This window comes from Pseudonaja textilis, chromosome 2 (assembly GCF_049901715.1).
Source record: "Pseudonaja textilis isolate UNSWEBS1 chromosome 2, rPseTex1.2, whole genome shotgun sequence".
Classification (NCBI taxonomy): Eukaryota; Metazoa; Chordata; class Lepidosauria; order Squamata; family Elapidae; genus Pseudonaja; species Pseudonaja textilis.
This window is the reverse complement of record NC_141991.1, coordinates 7,030,489-7,036,792: the sequence shown is the minus strand read 5'-3', so window position 1 is coordinate 7,036,792 and position 6,304 is coordinate 7,030,489.

Sequence of the window (6,304 nt, the reverse complement as noted above, 5' to 3'; positions counted from 1 at the left end):
TCGGGGATTTGAACTCACTTCCCTCAAGAATAGCCACTCGGAAGGTTCCTCAGAGATTTTGGGAGGCCTCAAAAGGGGCCAAAACCTGTCAGAAACAGCCGGGCGGTCAGAAGATGAGGACCAGGAGCCTCTGTTGGAAACCCAGCTTGAGTCTTGCGATTGTTGGGAACAAGGGAAGGCAGATTGAACACAGGCAGGAAGGCTACAATCAGGAAAATGAATTTAATTTATTTCTTTAATTTTTTAATTCAATACATGCAGCTGACCTTCTCAAATTGTGAAGTTCAGCCTCTTAGCGAAGGGGGAGCAGAAAAGGCAGAGACCCCCTCCAGCCTTTTTGGATGAAAGAAAAGGAAGATGCTGAAAAAGGAATATAAAGCTAAAACCTGATGAGGAAAAACCATTTTTACAGAGGGATTGATTAAGAAATTCAGCTCAAGAAATGTGACTAGGAAGCTTAAGCCCCTTGGAGAATTTAAGGCAAGGATATATCATTAGACCATATATGAAAAGAGGAAAAATAAAATGAAAAAGCAAAACAAAAAAAAATCCATTGGTACGAAAACATTCAACCAGATTTGGAGTTGACAATAACACAGAGAGGATAGCTACAGGGAGCAAAACAATGTAAAACAGGGGTGTCCAACCTTTCACCTTCCCTGGGCCACATTAGAAGATGAAAATTTGGTTTGGGCCGCACATAAAATAAAATAACAGTAACAATACCTGATCATCCAAAAAAAAACCATAGAAAACATAGTTAACATATTAAATTTATTTGGAAATGAAGTTAGTGAGATGTTTTTATTTTTAATTATTTATTAAAAATTATTTATTTTTTATCACAGTTTTTATCACGGTTTTTTTATCATGGTTTATTTTCCAGCCAAATTTTGTGGGGGGGAGAAAGCTCGCCCGCCTCGCGCCTACCTCTCCTCCTGCAAATGGCCCGGCTGGATGAGGCAGGACTGGAAGGCAGAAGCAGCGGCGGGGGCAGAAGCAGCGGTGGGGGCAGTGGCGGCGGGGGCAGAAGCAGCAGTGGTGGCAGGGGCAGAAGCGGCAGCGACGGCAGGGACAGAAATGGCAGCGGGGGCAGAAGCGGAGGGGGCAGAAGCGGCGGCGATGGCGGTGGTAACAGCAGGAGGTGGCGCTCTGACGGCGCCTGCTTTTTCTGTTGCTGCTTGGCCTGGCGCTCGCCTCGCCCTGCCTCGCACCTGCTTCTCCTCCTCACTGGCTCTGGCACAAAGGTTGGGGTGGGCACTGGGCCGCATTACAAGGTGACCTGGGCCGCATGCGGCCCTTGGGCCGCAGGTTGGACAAGCCTGATGTAAAAGGATGGAAAAGTGGTTAAAAACCCATTTTTTAAAATGGATGTGTCTGTTTTTTCTTTCTGTATTTCTTTTTTTTCTCCAGTTGGACACAATATTTAATAAGGATATTTGAAAAAACAGGTTCAACTGAGCAGCAGCTGAAATATGCCCCCCTATTCTCCAAGGCCATCCAAACACTTTAGTGAGTTAATTTTTAATGCAACGAAGAGAATTTTATGCATGTTTAGCATGTAGCTACATGACTGATAATTTTAAGATACCTTAATGTTATGACACATCATAAAAAGACAAAAATGTGGCCCTAATGCTTGAAAAATATCTTTCGCCCATGCATTTGTTTCAGCTTCTGCTCATTCTGGTCCCTTGTTTGAAAGACAAATTGTTCACCCTGAAGTTTTTTCCACAAATACTACTTTGACATCTCTCACTATTCTATCACATGAGAGGTTTTTGACCGAAAAAGGTTCCTCCTTCTCCATTCATCCTGGTAGACTCAGATCATAATTTGACACAGTGGACGCAAGTTGGACTGAAGGATCCTTGGTGCCCTCTGAGGTTGGTTGGTGCACTGATGATGTTCCCCTAGTTTGGCTAATGAAATGTCTGCAACAACACAACCAAGCTCAGAGAACACCAAGAACCCTTCATTTCAACTGGGTACTACACATATTTTCCTTCATTGATTATTTTTGGTATCTTGACATCCCAGAGAAAGTTCCCATTCAAATTTCTGTGTCTTTCATCAGGAAGGACAGAAGTAATTTTTTGAAGTAGTTCTTAATTTGGGAGGAAAGGTGGTAGGGAGGGAGGCAGTCAGAACCATCATTCATTGCCATTGTAACTTTGAATGGTTACTTGATAAATTATTGTAAATCAGGGACTGCCTGGGTTGGCCAATAGGCTGCCTACCTATGGGAACTTAATATATACCCACATTTCCCTACCACTGCTTTCTCTTCCCTTTTTTTACCCGACTATGTGAAAGTAGTTGCCATGGCACTGAAACAATGATAACTGCAAAATAAGTAAACATTGTGGCCAGGTACATGTGAAGGCAAACAAAATTCTGAGAGGCATCACCAGATGTATCACCATCAGCAAAAAGGAGGTCCTATCCCTCTACATAGGGCTTTAGTGAGATACCATTTGGAATACTGTGTCCAGTTCTGGAGACCTCACATAAAAAAAGATATTGATAAGATTGTGTAGTCCAGAGATGGGCAACACGAGGGAAGGCAAGGAAAGATCAGCACAAAATTAGGACAAACAGCCTACGAGTTGCATGTTCTAATTCAGCATCACTAACCCTGTTCTCCTTATGGTTTTCTTTGTCACTTATTACTTGCATTACATAACGTGAAGCAGGGTGGAAAGGTAGATTTTGACAATAGTAAGCAAAGGAAGAAAAGCTGAAACAATAGTAAGGGATTTAGGACTAATTGCATTTCTGCCTGCAACTCTGCTCTAGTCTAGTGGATATACTCATCAGAGGGAGTTACTTGAAATGATTAGGGAATCTGCACCACTTAGATATTGGCATCCACAGATCACTTTCAGGCCAAATGATAACCTTAATTTCCACTGATACTCATCTTTGTTTTAAAACCTCTTACTTAACAAAAAAAGCACTAGATAGGTTGGAGGATTCACCAACAACAGCCAAACCTCCCACAACTGACCCCAACCCATTAGGTTCAAAACCTCTGTTGATCACAGAAAAAAAAAAAATTGCAAGATCTATTTCACAGACAAAAGCCAGGAAAAGCACCGGGCCCCAGACAAGATAACACCCTCCCGTTTAAAGGTTTGTGCTGATCAATTGGCCCCAATCTTCACCCAAATCCTTAATAAATCACTAGAGATGTGCTATGTTCTTTCTTGCGTCAAACGCTCTACTATCATCCCAGTGGTGAAGCAATCTTCCATCAAGGAGCTGAATGACTACAGACCAGTTGCTCTAACGTCTATAGTTATGAAAACCTTTGAAAGGCTAGTGCTGTCACACCTGAAAATCATCTTGGATATGCTGCTAGACCCCCTGCAATTTGCATACCAAGCAAATAGATTGACAGATGGTGCTATTAATATGGCTCTGCACTACATCCTACAACATCTTTAATCTCCAAATACCTACGCAAGGGTCCTCTTTGTAGATTTCAACTCAGCATTCAATACCATCATTCCAGACATTCTTCTAACTAAACTAAACCAGCTAGCAGTACCTGAACATACCTGTAAGTGGATCATAAGGTTCCTAACAGGAAGTAGCAAGCTAAGCTAGACAGATACCTGTACACTTCGCACAGCCCGCCCCCCCAAGACTGTATGCTCTCTCCACTTCTCCCTATACAGCAATGACTGCATCTCAAATGATCCATCTGTTAAACTTCTGAACTTTGCAGATGATACAACAGTGATTGGTCTCATTCAAGACAACAGTGAATCTGCATACAGACGGGAGGTTGAACAACTAGCCTCGTGGTGCAACCGGAACAATCTGGAACTGAACACACTCAAAATCATAGAAATGTTGGTAGACTTTAGGAGAAACCCTCCCATACTACCACCTCTTAACAATAATAGACAACCCAGTATCAACAGTAGAGACCGTCAAATTTCTAGGTTCCACCATATCTCAGGACCTAAAATGAACAACTAACATCAAAAATGGCATCAAAAAAGCACAACGAAGAACGTTCTTTCTGCACCAACTCAGAAAGCTCAAACTACCCAAGGAGCTGCTGATACAGTTCTACAGAGGAATTATTGAGGATCATCTGCACCTCTATAACTGTCTGGTTTGGTTCTGCAACCCAACAAGATAGACACAGACTTCAGAGTATAATTAGCACTGCAGAAAAAGCAACCTGCCTTCCTTTGAGGACCTGTATACTGCATGAGTGAAAAAGAGGGCTATGAAAATATTTACAGACCCCTCAAATCCTGGACATAAACTGTTTCAACTCTAATGCTCAAAATAATGCTATAGAGCACTACACACAAGAACTAGACGCAAGAACAGTTTTTCCCGAATGCCATCACTTTGCTAAAGAAATGATTCCCTTAACACTGTGCAACTATACTATCACTATTAATCCTCTCATCACCCATCCCCTCCCACTTGTGACTGTATGACTGTAACTTTGTTGTTTGTATCCTTATGATTTATATTGACTGTTTCCTAATATGATTTGATTGCTTATTGTACCCTATGACTATATTAAGTCTTGTACATTATGATTCTTGACGAATGTATCTTTCTTTTTATGTACACTGAGAACATATGCACCAAGACAAATTCGTTGGGTGTCCAATCACAGAGACAGGAGTGGGGAGAGACGGGGGTGCTGATCTTTTGCAAGTGCTACGTAGTTGATATCCGGAGCATCTGCGCTGAGTTGTAGCATTGCTATTTGCAGTCTGTTTGCAGACTGAAGAGGATTCCCTATCTCTTTTTAAGGGGATCCCCTTCCTTCGAGGGAATCTCTGCTTGGAGGGGAGGGGCTGCTCTGGAAAAGCCCTCCCTTGTTTGTGGGCTCCCCCCCCCCCCCAAAAAAAATTGGGCTTGTGGTCACATCTTTTCTGAACAAACAGGTTTATTCAAAGGGAAAGACTTTGGAGAACTGTAGCCTGGGTAATCTGCTGTACTTGCTACGTACTCTGGAGTTGGAGTGAAGGTTGAGAACTCAGCCCTATCCTATGGCAGCTGCCAGGTCTCAAACACAGAGTTCTGCCCTTTAATTAGTAGCTGAATATAAGGCAGACAGATTAAACTCTACAAAGGCATCCATACAAAGCTTCTTTATTGGTTCATCAGGCATCCTCAAATATAACTCACGGTTACGTTGAGATTCATCTCAATGTCCAAATCTTTGCATAGCTGACTTCATAGTGTAAAAGAAGAGTGATCTTTCATCCCATGATGAAGGAGCAAGGGGATGAGACACCAGCATGCTGCTGGGGTCCAGGCAAGAGTGCAGGAACCTCCCACAACCAACCAAGGGTCAATTCAGTGACCAATCAGAATTACAGATGTGACCACATGCCATGGACTACATTTCCCAGGATGCATTAACTACATTTACCATGAAGCATTCCCTTCAGGGGACAGCTCCCAATTCCTAACTAACTATGCCAATTCCCCATTAATTATAAACTGTCAGGACAGCACATACAGGCTTGCCATCCTCTGGCCCAATCCTCCAATCACTTGAGCCACTGTGCTCTAATCTAGATGGGTTAGATGTGATAGAGACACTCCCTAGAAATTATATACATTTTTTTAAAAAAAACCCTCTGTTTCTATCCCCTTTATGTTCCTCACAGAGGAGAGTACAATGTTGGTGGTACTTCTTGAAACATCTCTTTTTCCTGGTGAAAACGAAACAGCAACTCCGCTTGCAGTTCAGGTAGGAGAAGGCTCAGCAAATAATACATGCTGTCAACCTTTGGAGACCTCTAGTTCAGTGCAGAACACACCAAGGAACCATAATCTCATTGCTGCAATTGAAATAGGACATGTGTGATGTGTGACTGCATTCAGAGCTATTACCAGTTAAGGGGCAGGAGGATTATGAGTATAAATGAAACAGAGATAACTGAGATTTAGCTTGCTGGGTGTCGTAGTTAGCCGGCAGCAGGTGCAGACGGCTGAGGAGAGCGAGGACATCGATAAGGGGCCAGGAGCATTAGGGAGTGGACTGCTACCTTCAGAGATTGTGGGGGCTAGCAGCAGCAATGAGGAGTTTCCCGAGGAGCTGTGCCAAGTGCGCATGCGCGCAGAGTTGCTCGCAGGAAAGAGCAGCTGCCGCAGCACAGGCGACTCAGGAGTAAGGCTACAAGGTAATGGCCCCTCCTTCAAGAAGATAAAAGCCAGCTGTGAAGCGAACGTTCTTTGCAGGAAGCAAAGATTTTTTTTGAAACTCAGCCTCGTGGACATTACAGTATCCTAAGTTAATATTTGAAGACTCTTG